General features: G+C 44.0%; 1 pseudogene across 1 annotated transcript in view; it reads left to right on the top strand.

Moving 5' to 3' along the window:
* LOC146869465 (E3 ubiquitin-protein ligase TRIM39-like) overlaps nucleotides 1-1,341 on the top strand; it is a 253,821-nt pseudogene extending 252,480 nt beyond the window's left edge. The window contains exon 7 of the transcript XR_014959819.1: nucleotides 589-1,341. The product of XR_014959819.1 is annotated as an E3 ubiquitin-protein ligase TRIM39-like (transcript). The remainder of the gene's footprint in view (nucleotides 1-588) is intronic.
* The last annotated feature ends 13,641 nt before the right edge of the window (nucleotides 1,342-14,982 follow it).

Below are 14,982 nucleotides of genomic sequence, written 5' to 3'. Positions count from 1 at the left end.
ATGAATTCAGAAAACTGGATGTAATTGACATTGAAATGTTCCAGGAATTGGGAGAAAATTTGAAGATTATGGTAAGAGATTAGAGGACTAAAATAATACCGGGAAAATACCCAAACGTGAACCTAAGACTTGAACAGTAGTCTTTACACCAGTTGACAGGGCGGAAGGGGCAAATGTGATCCTTATAATATATGACTGGTTATAAGGAAATGCACTGAATATTAATACGAAAGGTGTGATAAAAATCTATCTATATACCCAAAACACTCAAATGTTTTTTTTTTAAACTTTAAAATTACTGACGTATTATTATTAGTTATTTATACAGTTAACGGCGAGGACCAGTTTACATTTGTTATTTGAATTTAGTATTCTGTTACGGTTATTTTATGAAATACTGCCCGCCCCGATGTTATGGCCTAGGACCAGAGGTCTTGAGCACCCAGAACTAGGTGTCCCAGCACCACATTAAGCCTGCTAGTAGTCGTTTTCTCCAGAAATGGTTGTGAATGCTCTGTGGTTGGGTGAAGTGTCATTACTGTTGTCATTGGCTCTTTACTGAGCTTTGATCTCTTCTCTGTTTTGCAGCCGAGGTGACTCTGGATCCTGACACTGTGAATCGATGGCTCATACTGTCTGAGGATGGAAAGAAAGTGAGACCTAGAGAACGAGCTCAGGAGTTTCCAGAAATGCCCCAGAGATTTAAAGGGCTTGTTGCTGTCCTCGGGATAGAGAGGCTATGTGCAGGGAAGCATTACTGGGAGGTGGAGGTGGAGGGCAAGATGGCCTGGAGCCTAGGGGTGTGTGATGAGTATGTTATCAGAGACGCAGTGCCAACACTATCACCTGAAGATGGATTCTGGACAGTGTGGTTCAAACATGGTAAATATGAAGCTCGCACCTCCCCTCCCACCCTCCTGACCCCCCGTGTGGCACCCAGGGCTGTCGGTCTCTTCCTGGACTATGAAATGGGCAGGTTTTCAGTGTACAATGTGGATGACAGATCACTGCTCTTCACCTTCTCAGGGGCCTCCTTCCCCGATACCCTGCTGCCCTTCTTCAGTCCAGGACTCCATGATCGAGGGAAAAATGCTGGAGCGCTACAGATACTGACTGTGCAAGGATAGGACTGAAAGTATGTGTCTGTCTGTCTGTCTGTCTGTCCGCCTGTCCGTGTGGGGACTTGGGTGTGATAACACACTCACGCTGTGGGGACTTGAGTGCACTGTGGGGACCTGAACCCAAGTCCCCACAAAGTAATTTCTTCCAAATGATAGAAAATCACTTTAGAAACATTTCTGCCAAGTTTGACAACTTTTTTTTAAAAGTGCCTTGTGGGGACCTGTGTTTCGTAAAGCGTGTTTATTTTTTTGCTCGCTCTGTCCCTGTAGACAGGAGCCGGTATTGCAGTCTTAAACACACCGAGGAAACTTAACACACATTAGTAACCTGATGGTCAGTTTCCCTGCAGACGGCCTAGTCAATTTGTTGGGAAAGCAGAAGAGGCCCCAGCATATATTTTGTTGGAGTCCACAGACTTTACATTGTCATGCAGTCTTTAATTATAATCAACATAAATCATATTAAGATATTGTATATACATGTTTTATACAATAAGAATGTTTATTTTTACATATTGTAAAAGCTTAACAAAACAATTCAGGCCAGTTTCTCCTATTGGAAATACCTGATAAATTCATTATTTTAAATCAGAAAAGGAAAACACTCCACTCATGAAAATTAAACATTGAGGGCAGGCGCAACATATCAAAACAATAAAGTATTTAAGGGCATAGGTTAGAAGAGTATTAGGTTACTATAACATCACTGGGCAACACTGAACGTAGGGTGTATGCTTCTTCATTGGTGTTTAGTTAATCCATCTCTGAGGAACCGATGGAAGCCAAGTAGTTTGTGTTTAAATAGTTCATTGAAATGGAGCGCAATATCGACGCAGCACGTTTCATCAATATTCCAATTCCTACTATCACTTCAGTGAGAAATAGTTCCAAAATCACCTTTTACACACAAGGTTAAGTTCACTGCTTGCCTAGTAGCCTAACTTGTACAAAAAGACGAAATAAATGTTAAAGGCATTTCAAATAATTTCCCAAATGCCTAATAATTATAATTATTGCAATGTTGAATGCTTAACAACCAAAACTTTCAATGAGCGCTTATTTGTTTCTTAGGCGCTGTTTACCTGCAAGAAACTAACCATGCGCCCAGTGCCGGCGCTAGGCATGGGCAGCTGCCCAGGGCCCCGCGCATGCTCGCAGCCATGGGGCCTCGCACCTTTAAAGACATCAGAAGTTCTAGGCCCTGGGGGCCCCCTGAGAGTTTATATGTTTCTTTTTTATGTCAATCTGGCCTGTCTATGTAGGCCTAATGGCTGCATCTGCATGTTGATGAGAGCAATCAGACAGGTAATTTGAGTGCCCTTGCCTGTGAAGTGGCCCTGCCCCTGTATGAATAAAAGACAGAATATCCTGCAGGTGCACAGCAAAGGATAGTGTGGCGATGGCGGTGCATCACAATGGAAACTGCTCACCAAGGATTGGGGAGAGGAGTTGGCCTAACGGCTAGGGCGCTTGACCTCGGACCTGGGGATCTGGGTTCGAGTTTCGGTAATGTCGCTAAAACATCCTGTGATTCTGGGCAAATCACTTAAGCTCCCCATGCCTAACAAAAATGAATGTGTCCTAGTGTAACTCTCCCCTCTTCCCATCTTTGGTTCACGCAGAGGAGCAGAATCCGCATGCAAAAGTGGATGGAGCAGGGTTTAAAGCCTGCTGAGTCACTCAAGTCTTAGACCCGGTAGTAAATTAAAATGGACATTGAAAAGGGGCCCTATATTCATGTCCTTAACTTTGCTTGCAAAAACATTGATCTAGTGTCTGCACAATGGATGAAAGTCCTGAAAGGCAGGTGATGAGACGGGCCCGCTCTCCATTTTGCCCTCACCCTCAGAGGGAAAAAAACAAATCTTAACTCTGCAGCAGCGCCAGCCTTCGCAACCTTTAATGGAATTTCAGTGAGACTCGTTATAGTTCTTTCACAGTCTCATCATGTCAGAACTGGAGAATTTTCAATATTATATACAAGGAAGCTGTAGATGCTGCTTATTCATCTTATGCAACTAATAACCACTGACAAAGCCAATAGTACTGGCTTGTTCTAGGTGTAATTATACTTGTTGTAATATTTATCTGGAGGCAATGACAGGTTTTTTCAACCCACTTAAGGCCCTGCTCTCAGGTCAGTATGTAGGCCGTTTTTTAGGTCTCGCTGAGACAGCGCAAGCTGTCTCTTTGAGACATTTTGTAAGTGGGCTTTCAAAAGTGCTACCCACATGATTTGGCAGGCCTAAAGCTTGAGTGCACGATGGCGTGCACGTGCACAGCTGCTGCTCGCACTCCCTCCTCCCTTCTCGGCCTCCCTTTTCATCAGCTTCAGGCTCCTCTGATGCTGGCATTCCCCCCTCCCTTCTCGCCCAGCCCTTCTTGTCAACTCGGCTTGTTTATTCGCGCGGTCGTGTTACTTTCACGGCCAATGCTTGTTTTCAATGGGGTTGTGGTTGCCACCCTCCCACTATGCACCCGTACTTAACCCCTTCCTTTGTTTCCCTGAACGCATGGGAAGAGCGTTCCCTGTATTACACAGAAGTGTGCTGTTAGGGGGTGTGCTCTGGCGAAATGGATAGCGCTTTTATAAATGCAAATTACATTGCAGGTAAAATTTACTCTATATCCACTCTGAAAGCCATAGGTTTTCAGATTGTACACAGGTTAGGATTTAGGTTAGGTCACTAATACGGCTGTAATTCTTGTTTAACTTCAAAACTGAGCACGGCGCTGCTTCACGGACACTGCGCTCGGTTTATTCATATATTTTTTAACTTTAACACTGAGCACAGCGCCCGTTTCAAGGACACCGCGCTCAGTGTTAAAGTTAACAAATATATAAAGAAACCGAGCGCTGTGTTCATGAAGCGGCGCCGCGCTCAGTTATCAGTTTTACACTTAAGCATTTGCAATCCAATCAAACCTATTGCATTGCAAATGCTTGTTTGTGTACTCTTCGTTCTCGGTTGGTTTGAAGTTCAGCTGGGGAATGGGGATAACATCCGGCTCCCCTGGTGGTGGCTTCTCTGATATGGCCGCTCTCAGTGTGAGCACATTAACACCACAGGGTGTAGCGTTGGGAACACAATTTATTGCCTGGTCACCAGCAGAGCACAGACAAAACAGGCGGATGGACTGTGCAGAGGGGCTGACTGGTGGCGGTGAGCGTGGGCTGCTCTGTGGGCCTGTACCCCAGGGGAGTGTGGAAGGTGTGACTTCAAAATACAGCGCTCTGCAGCAGCTGCCTGTCCTGCCTACTGGGGCGGAAGCTCTTGAGGTTCACACAGAGCTCCGGATCGGGACAATAACCGGCTGAGTGGTGTTGGTACGATAAAACCTACGACGTGCAGGTTACACGCATGTCTCCGCTGCTGACATGTCAACCGACTGAACTATGCCACCGACTGAACTATATATAATATAGATATAATACTATAATATTGATTGTGCCACTCCGAACAGAAAGTGATCGAAAAATTGCTAAGACAGCCTTTGGAAACAGTACTGAAATCCCTTTTAAAACATTATTAAAACACGTACAACAATTTAATAAATATTTCCTTAAGTGGTGTTTCAAAAGTTCCATTTTATTTATTCTAATTTTGTCAGCTCTAGCATTAAAATATCACAGTGGACAGCTGAATAATGTTATACCTTAGACTGACACGTGCCTGCATCCCACGTTCCAAATAGTGACCGATGTGATGGTGAAAGTCTGCACTGTTCCTATGCCAGGCCTTTAAACCATGCAAAGTTCCCCTACAGTGTCCTCAGAGCTGCTGATTTACATCAGTCTAAAGTCAACAAAGTAGGACCGCGTCCATCCCACAAATCCCTGACCGTTTATCCCACACAAAATGAGAGCTATTTGACTAAGCACTAGATAAACTCAGCGGATCGCTACCGCTGCGCCTAAAATAAACACGAATCGGGGATGAGGGAAGCGGCAGAAAATGCTGCCCACGCTCAACAATCAATTGACACAGCTGACGGATTGGAGAAACACAAAGAACGACAATTCCTGAACAACTTTGCTAACACCTTGTTTAATGTAACTGGTGTTCATTCAAAGCGCTCCAATACCTTCGGGTAGAGTTGGCGCTATGCAAAAACAAACAATAAACCTGAATAATTTAATAGCAGTAACGACGAGTACAGCACAGGAAAGTCACCCTTTATATGTCAGTAGAAAACAAGTTAGACCATTCATTTCACTATTCGGCAAAAGGATATTAGTGGCTTAGGGCGCCCAAAGGTAAAAAGAGCTCAGTTTTATGCATGATTGTGTCATACATTCACTCACACCAGTGTAACTCTCGCTCATTTATTTACCTAAACCACAGACTAATATATATGTATGGAAAGCAGCAACTAACATCATCGAGTGTAGAAAAAAGAAAATGTCAGCGTGCTCCTGTCATGCTAACGCAACTCCAGAAATCAACGAATCTTAGCTCTTTATTAATAAATTACCAGTTGGCAAAACAATGTGTGATTATGTAAAGTGTCCAGCACGTAATAGGAGTAAAAAGCTTTTGTTCAGGGCTGAAATAATGAATATATGTTTCCTGTGGCAAAGGGTCAAGCCCTCTGACAGAGAGGGCGCCATGTCAGTGCTGTGATGTACCGCTGTCAGAGAGGGCCACCGAGGCGGGACGCCATGAGTGCGGCCCACACCAGCTCGTCTAATGAAAACCAAACAACCTTGTGAATATGTGCGAACACAAAGCTGCGTCACCCGGCTGTTCCTCCTAGGCGTCGGCGCATAATTTATTATATAAATCACCATTTAGATTGAGTGAACCCTGCGTTAAAAATAAGAAATGTTTAAATATCTATTCACGGCGGTTCTGAAGGCAACCGTCCGCAACCACCTATCTTGCTGTCTCACAGTTAAAGCAACAACACTAAATTTGACTTATCGGTGGCATATTCGCCTACAAATACAATGCGGGTGGTGGGTGAGTGAGCCGCTCTGATTTATGAGGGTGGGCCGCATTTTTGCCATGATCTACCACTTTAATTACCATCTGTGGTTCGAGTGAAATTGATCAATGTAGAATCCATGGAAAACTGAGCATCCGCTGCTTGCCCTCATCTGCAGCGAAATATATTTTTTTAAAGTGCAGCGATATATTGTGCGTTACAGAAAAACGAGAACCCAGTTTACTCGGGACCATTAATAAATCGTCTGGGCCGGTTTTACGGCAGAGCGTATAATTTTTTATTTTTTTTTAAGACCAAAACCCCGGATCGCCTGGTGGAGTAGAAAACACTGCTATAAAATGTGCCAAAGCAGCATTTGAATAAACCCTGAAATTGTAACTAAAGAGCTTGCCTATGAATATGCCTTGCCTATGCGCCTGTATGATGAATCCGCTTCGTTTCCGTAGTAACTGTAATTTAGATTGGAGCATAAAACTTCCAGTGTCCTCTACAAAAGGCTCCTCGTTTACTTTCAAACAGGCACGGGTGACAGTCTGAGGAACAAGAGGATAAGCAGGGGCACGGTTTGCATTACAGCTCTATCAGTCTTTCACTCACTGGCGTGAACAGGGCACTTTTTTATCCCCCTTTCCCTTTAGGGTGTGACTGTAAATGTTATCAGATTCGTTACAGAACCAGGAGTATCATCTGCCTTTCATTCTTTCCCCCAAACCACCATCACAACAAGCTCTGCACTTCAGCAGGGAGGCCAAGCAATGGATGCTCAAGCATGACCTCTGAGCGCCCAGGCTGGGCAGCTCGGTAGTCCATCCGTCAGAATCCTGCAGGTCCTTCGGGCTCTTGTTCTACAAACCTGGCACCTTTTACAGCAGCAGAATCCAGATTTGCACTAAGTTGCAATATAGTGCGCCAATCACATGTTGTATGCTGTACGTGGAAACATACTCGCCCGTCCAAGCTCCGCACGAGTCTGGCGTCATTTATGTACAAAGCAATCTGTGGCATGATAGCATACAGATACAGTTACTATATCACAGCAATACGGATGGCGCCTAACTCCGCCTTAGCCATGCCTTCGCGGCATAGCCAATAGGTCTCGCTTTTGGGACCTTATAAGTATTTAGTTATGCAGCACAATATCCTTGGTGCAACAACATCAACTGTTGCATGGCTAAACACTTATAAGGTCCCAAAGGCGAGACCTATTGGCTATGCCAATGCTTGTTGGTGATGCCATTCATAGTTGGCAGCAAGCATTGGCAAACCCAAAACTTTGTTTAATGCCTTTCAAAGGTGAGACCTATTGGCATTGTCAATACTTATGTTATGTCCGTGCTTCAATGATAGAAAACAATGTTTCATGCTGGTGGCTGTTTAATAAACAATTTGAAGGCTTAGATGGCTGCATCTATCCTGGTGCCAAGCAGCGTTGCAACTGCACCCTCAAACACAGTAAAAAAATAATAACTGGGAAATATTTCATTAAGAAAGAAGAGGGAACTTTTGGATTTTAAGTATTGAAAGAGCTTTATATAGCGCGGACAAGACCCTCTCGGGTGACAGAGTGATTCACAATGATAACGAAAGGATGTAATGATACAAACGATAAGCTATGTACATGTAAGTAGTATAGGTAATGCAGCAAAAGTTTCATAAGCAAATAATACAGAAAATAACAAGAACAGTACTGGAACACATAGTCATATGAAATGCTGGCATAGGTAGAGTCCGATAGGTGTTGGGGCAGTGTGTAGATGGTTGGGAAAGAGACAAGCAGCCCGGATCTCAGAGATGTGGACAAGAATTGGTAAGTGGAACCTTACACAGGCAGGTAAGTGTTGCACTTCAGGACAGGGGGGTATGGCCTCAAGTGTGAGAGAAATCTGATGGTTTCTGAAGATGGAGGAGGAAGGGGTTGCGCCTGATCTCTGGAGGAAGAGAGTTGCACATTCTAAGGGTAATTCTGGAAAGGATTCATTGTAGGTTCTCTTTTTGTTGAATATTTGTGGCATAAGTAGTAAGGAACTTGTGCTTCTGGAAGTTCTGTTTCCACCAAATAGGGTCAATTTCTGGGACAGGTAAGAAGGGATGTTGTGATGCAGGGCTCTGTGGGCCAAATAGGCAATTTTGAGATGGATCCTAGCCTCACAGGGTAACCATTTCAGTGACTGGCGATCAGGGGAGACATGATCTTTTTTTTTTTAGCCAGTGACGAGCCTTGCTGCCGTGTTCAAGTTGGCCTTGAGCACAGCGATTTAGCTTTTCGGGAGGCCCACCAGGGTAGCACTACCGTGGTGTAATTTGGATATCATAAGTGCTTGAACCACTGTTTTGAGATCTGTCGTGGGAAAGAAAGGTTTTAGTTTCCCTAATGCATGTAGTTGACGTTAGCTCCTCTGGTGAGTTACGGCACGGATGTGCTTTTGCATGGAGAGGGTATTGTCCAAGATTATTCCTAGGGATTTAGCGTAGTCAATGATGTGGGGGGTACAGTTCAAGATGTAGTAATTTGAAATTAGGGGTTATACTGGGTGGTGAGATCAATAGGAATTCTATTTTGAGGTCGTTGAGTTTGAGGTGGTTAACAGTCAGCAAATGTTGCGTTTTCTTCGGTGTTGTTAAGGGCGCTGATTTCATCGGGTGATGTAAGTTTCATGTAGAGTGAGTATCATCTGCATACATGTGACAGGAGATGTGAGAGAGATTGAGGATTTCAGTCAAGGGCTCTATGTACTGGATGAACAGTGTTGGGGTCGGAGGGAAATCTTCGGGGATGCCTAGGGTAACGGGCAAGTGATCAGAACCAGCGAGATTTATTAGACCGCGCTGAGATCTGTTGTGAAGGAAGGAGAAGAACCATTTTAATATGATACCAGAGAGGGCCATCCTGTGTTCTAAAAGGTTCAAAACTGTTTCATGATTCACAGTGTCGAAAGCAGCCGATAGGTCATGTAGGATTAGTAAGCAAGATTCATTCTGATAAAGTGAGCGTAGAGCGTTCTCAGCAATGTGGACCAGGGACACTTTGGTACTATGGCCTAGTCTGAAACCGGATTGACATTGGTCAAGGAGATAGAATTTATTAATGTGATTGCGAAGTTGTATATACACACATTTTTCTAGGAGTTTAGCAAAAATTGGGATGTTGGAGATAGGGCTGTATTTATTGGGGTCAGAGTGGTCGGAGCTGGGGATTTTTAAGATAAGAGGAACATGTCCAATTTTTAGGCATTCAGGTATGGAGCCTTGTATAAGTGAAACATTGTTAATCCTAGCCATAAGGGGAGCAGGGAGAGAATGGACACATTGAGGAGTTTGGAAGGAAGAGGATCGTTGAAGTGGTTGGAGTATTTCAGAGAAGTTAGAAGTTTTCAGGTGTCACTTTCATTGAAGATTTTAAAGCTGGACCAGGCGGTGCTGTTTTTAAGTTTCACAGCATTCTGGATCTTGGTGTTGAGTAGCATGGGGTGTTGAGTAGCATGGGGTGTTGATTAGCATGGGGTGTTGATTAGCATGGGGTGTTGATTAGCATGGTTCTCTCAGCACATGAGGCAAACGTCTAGCAGTTAGGTGTGATTTTGGTGTCAGAGGATGGGGCATTGCTCTCCCTGTTCATTTGGTTTTTGACAATTTCAAACAGTTTCTTTTGTCAATTCATTGCTGTATCAAGTTGATTATGAAAGTTTCCAATGTGCCTGTTGTAGGTGCTCCTTTTTTTGTAGAAGTTTGTGGTTAGGCAGAGATGGGGTATGTATCAATGCTCTTTCAGCAAGTCTGAAGCCTCAACGTTCTTCGTTAAGGTTATGGCTGAACCAGGGGTTGTATCTTTTTAATGGGATTCTTTTTAGTTGTTGGGGGGCATTAGTAGCCATGATTTTTGTCATGGAATTGAAGTAGTGTTCAGTGAGTCATGACCGTCATGCAGGTTGCAGTTACTAATAGCCAACACAGTGACTTGGTTGATGTTACAGGTGTCTCTGACCCAATGTTTGGCTTTCGAAGGTCGACCCTTAGAGGTAACTGCTCTTTTTGATATGAAGAAGGTGATCCAATGGTGGTCAGTCCAGTCACAGGGTAGGATAGATTCAATTTTAATGATGTTCTTTTTTTGCAATGATTAGATCTAAGGTGGCCCCTTTCCTATGGGTGGGGCTGTTGCAGGCTTGGATGAAGTTAAGGTCCTGGAGGAAGCATTTAAAATTGTTCACACGTGGGTCTCTAGTGTTGTTCCAGTGAATGTTGAAGTCACTAAGAACAATCTAGTTGTTATGCTCTTCATCATTAGAGGAGATGATCTCCATGATCTGTTTAATGAATGTCTGGTTTTCACCGGGAGGGTGTTAAATCGTGTGGAGCGAGCACGTAGAGTTGACATTGGTGGTAATGTTGATCCTAAGGTATTTGCATGAGGGAAGTAATAGAGAGTGTGTTAGTTTCATAGTTAGCATAGACCTGAGTATACAGGCTATTCCACCCACGGGGGGACCTGAATGGTCTAGTCTGATGTCATGACTGGAGGGACTAGTATGTTCAGAATTAGGGATGTGTAATCCTTCAACCAGGTGTCAGTGAGTGTAAGGATGTCAAGTACAAGATCAGCTATGTTAGCTGCATGTTTCACCACTGAGCGACAACTGAATAACGAGCATTTTAATTATGTTTTAGCGGTAATAGTAGACAAATGTGAGATGGGCACTTGTTTAGGTTCTTGTTATTAATGTACCTAGCTTTAGCGCTAGATTCCCATTTTCCAGCAGGTATCACTTGGTGAGCAGGAGCATGGTTCTAAGTGGCGAGTAGGGAGAGGAGATCATTATTCGATAGCAGTCTAACTAGCCTATTGTGTCAGGGAGAGTGGTCAATATTCAGTTTGTAACTCCAGCTAGGTGGTGAGGCCCAGGTATTGGCAGGGCTAGGAGCAGTGTGGCATGAACTCAGGCAGTTGTAATGGTATCGGGTTCTCATGAGCTGCTACTTGTTGGACTCCTTGCATCTGTATTGCTGGTGGAAATCCTGTCCATTGGATTGGCGTTGGAGTATTTGCAGTCTGATTCAGTTGCTTTTGCCCCTGAGTGAGGTTTTGCATTAAGTTATCCATGTGTAGGATCTCCAATCCCAATTCTGACACCACAATAACCTTATCCACCATGCTCGATTTAAGACTGGATAGATGCAAACAGCGGATTTATTATGAACTAAAAGTTATATAGATTCATAATTAACATCTACAGAATCTCTATTCTTTTTTTCCTTTCAATTATTCATATAAATTGTCCTAGCCTTTCCAAAGCTCACATAGTAACAATCCCTGTGTTCACTTGCCTGGGGAGGAGAATAGTCATCAGTCACAATCTCCATGGCCTCTACTCGCAGACCCTACTCTACATAGGGATAGGATTGGGAGTGCCTGAGGAAGATGCCACACTTTGCGGTCGCATATTCATGATTTATCTTAGATACCTAAAGGTGGTCTCCTTGTGCTGAACATCCCAAACCTGCCCTCCTTTATTAAGTAACTTTTCTTTTCTTTGTGATTCAGTGTCCCATCCTGAAATGCTCTGATAAGTGTACTTCAGGGTTTCCCCCTTCCAAGGGTTTCTAACTTCACAGTGGTATTTCCCTGGTCGGTTGCTTATCCTTCTATCCTGGGTCGCTGCCCTCCCCACGGAAGCAAATTCTCTCTCCATTGTCTTGTTTCCAACAGTGTTCTGAGAATGCACCTTACTGTCAAAGTCTGAGCTGCTGCCGTCCTCCTCCTTTCGATTTACCCACCCCTGACTGCACCAGTCTTGGCTCACCCATATGTTGAAGGCTACCTGTGTCTCTTCTCCTCAGGTAAATAGACACAAAGGTGGCAGGTTGAAACCTATCCTCTATCACAGTCTCATTTTGTGCTCTTAGGAGCAGGCATAGTAGGAAGTGAGGGAGCCCCAATTAAAGTGCATGTTAGTAGTTTAATTGGGAGTTAATAGCAGCTCCAACTGCTGTATGTGAGCGGGCACAGAAATTACCCCTGCAGAATACCAGTTGTCTACTGGTCTTGGATCAGAAAGTCCATAGTTTCTACTGTTGTGAGCCAACATCCACTAAGGAGTGAACCCATTAACCATGCTGCCTGCATCCCTCTGAGTGGTAATCAGACGTTCTTCTAACATGTGATGGTCTACTGCGAAGAAGGCTGCATAGGACTTGAGAAGCACAAGTAGGGATGCTGCCCCCTTATCAACAAAATTGAGGTTATCATAACAAATCCCCAGCAAGGGGAGGAGGTCTCAGTGCCAGGACAAGGTCAGAACATGGACAAAAGATAATATTGGAAAGTTATAAGTAATATAGGGATGTCTGCAGCTGCTGGACAATAGTTTTGCCCAAGCTCTTGGTCAATATTGGAAGGTTAGAACCCAGTCTTAACCGAGATAGCTCAGAAATGGTATGACTGAGATTTTATAGCAGAGGTAACCAGATTTGAACAGCATTATACTAACTGGAAGCTGTTGAGAAAATCTGTGGTTGGTTGTTCACCAGATGGAAACCAGAGTTGCACTATAAGAAAAAAAACATTATACTCCAGCATCCTTTCTTTCCCTTTCAACAAATGTGATCTTTTGTTTGTCTTGCCAATTTGTAATAAGCAGGTGATCCTGAGGCAGAAGAGTGTCCACTCCGGGTACTCATAGATTTAAGGGGTTTACAAGTTATCACCTTGTAGATGCCTGAGGGAGCCAGTGATGTGGTGTTATGATTGTGATCGACGTATATTGACCACCTCTAGGCAGGGAAATTAGGTCATTGCTCAATTCAATGTAGAACTCCCACATATTGTCCCAATACTCTCCAGTGAATAACATTGTTCTCCCAATGCCCCTATTATTGTACAGCACCCTGTAGCTACACAGCAGTAAATACATAAGGTTGCTGTGTGACCCAGCATATTGTTAGGTATGGACGCATTCACCGAGCCAGATTCGATGGGTAATTGAAAATGGAGATCCCCCAAAGTTGCTCAGATTCAAAGGGCGGTGAAAGAGAAATGTTCGCCAAAGGTTTGCTGGTCACAGAAATATTAAAGACTAAACATGCTGGAGCCAAATATGTATGTTAGGAGCAAGCTTATTTTAGTGGATTGCTGTGCTTGGATACGTCAATGGTATGAATGGGCGCCTGTTAAACATAAATTTAACTGGATGGATTTGTGATTTAGGGTCTAGAGACAGGGTCTTTGGAAGCTCCAGTCAGTTCTTCGTCCATCTAGTCGCTCTCATGGGCCGGAAGAGCTCACTGGTGTGTGGCCCACAAGTAGCCCTGCTGGTCTTTGGCTGGGTCATTCCAGCTTAGAGTAGGACAGAGCAAAAATCTGTCTGGAGTATGACCCTGGTAGCATGAGGCAAACTTCTTGAGGATTGACTTGACCCGCATGGACCTCATGATGAATCTGGCACTTGCCCAGTTCCGAGCCACTGTGGGCAGCCAACCAGAAGAAGGAGAGGAGTCAGCAGAACCTGTTCCAGATAAATCCTGGTCAGGCGTAAGTGCAGAGGGTCAGCATTGCTAGGGATACCAACATCAGCTGGCGAGTTTAAGGTAAAGGGTGTGACCCTGCTCCTGACACTGACCCACAGTCATGTAAGATGCTTTCTGTTCTCCAGCACTGGACTGCAGGCAATGCCCACATAAAAGTGAACCCTTGAGGATCTTAGGAGAGATACACCACACACCAATGGACACGCTTCTGTTTACCCCACCCCTGGCAGTGTGCCACCACAGACTAGGTGAAGGCCACTTCTGAGTGTGAAATGCCAAGGAAATGCTTCTGCCTATGGTAAGTGGAAGGAATATCGCATGTAACATGAGTGAAACACAAGGGTCTGAATGCACAAGATTTATGAGACTCCTTTGTTTACCCAGTTATTAAGACCAACGTGGATTGAACATGTGCCAAGAGCACGTGAATTAACAAAGTCAGAATTTTTTTATAAACAATTTTATTTCTATCAAGTTGCAACGAACATATGGAAGGCCATAGAACAGAGACATCTTCGATCAAGTACATTCCGTTTTTAAGTGATACTACTGTGAGGACTCACACACAGTGAGTATAGCAATTATACAATGGGCGCAAGGTCTGAAATCGTACAGTCTTCATGAACCCTCCGTTATGTATCCAGGTGCTCCTCCTCCCATTGCCATGAGCAAGAAACACACATAGGAGCCAAAAAAGTCCACCAAGCACTCCCCCACCCCAACTCATCCGTGCCACTCTTTTCCAAAGGGGTTCCCTAGCCAATCCCCCGGAGAAACAGATTCCGTCTCAAGCATTCTTGGGGCTCAGTGGGTATACGATGTTGAGTCCTGTCACTTTATGAACATCAAAAAAGGGGACCACATTTTCTCGAAACGTCACATGACATTGTGTTGGAAACTGTGGCTGCGAGGCTCTCTATTGCGTAAAGATTACAAGTCCGTTATGTTATGGTGATTGAAGATATAAATGCTTTTTGGGGGACATAAGAGAGTAATGTTTTATATCCATAAATGTCCTTGGTTTTGTATTTCAGTTATATTACATCATTTAACAGAAGTGGGACAAACTGTGAGGCCGCCACCTCCCCACGCAGTTCCCAGGTATCTACTCCGTTGTCAAAGAAAGAAATACAATGTTCAGTGAATAACTAAATAAATAACCCTCTTTTGAAATGCTGCCGAGTGTTTTCGCTGACTCAAAATAATTACATTATTTGCATATCGTCTTTGCTTTACCTCTGAACAAGTCTCTAAAGATCACTACAATCGGGGAGTTACCTTTGAATTTGCACCCGAAAGTGAGATTAACACGTCCCCAATCCTCAGATTGGTGTGGCCCTTAATGATAAGTTCCTGCAGTTCGTAAATGAAAACCACATACTGCTACTGG

Source organism: Triturus cristatus, chromosome 1_1, assembly GCF_964204655.1.
Source record: "Triturus cristatus chromosome 1_1, aTriCri1.1, whole genome shotgun sequence".
Lineage (NCBI taxonomy): Eukaryota > Metazoa > Chordata > Amphibia > Caudata > Salamandridae > Triturus > Triturus cristatus.
The sequence above is the reverse complement of the archived record's forward strand: the minus strand, read 5'-3'. Positions and strand labels throughout refer to the sequence as shown.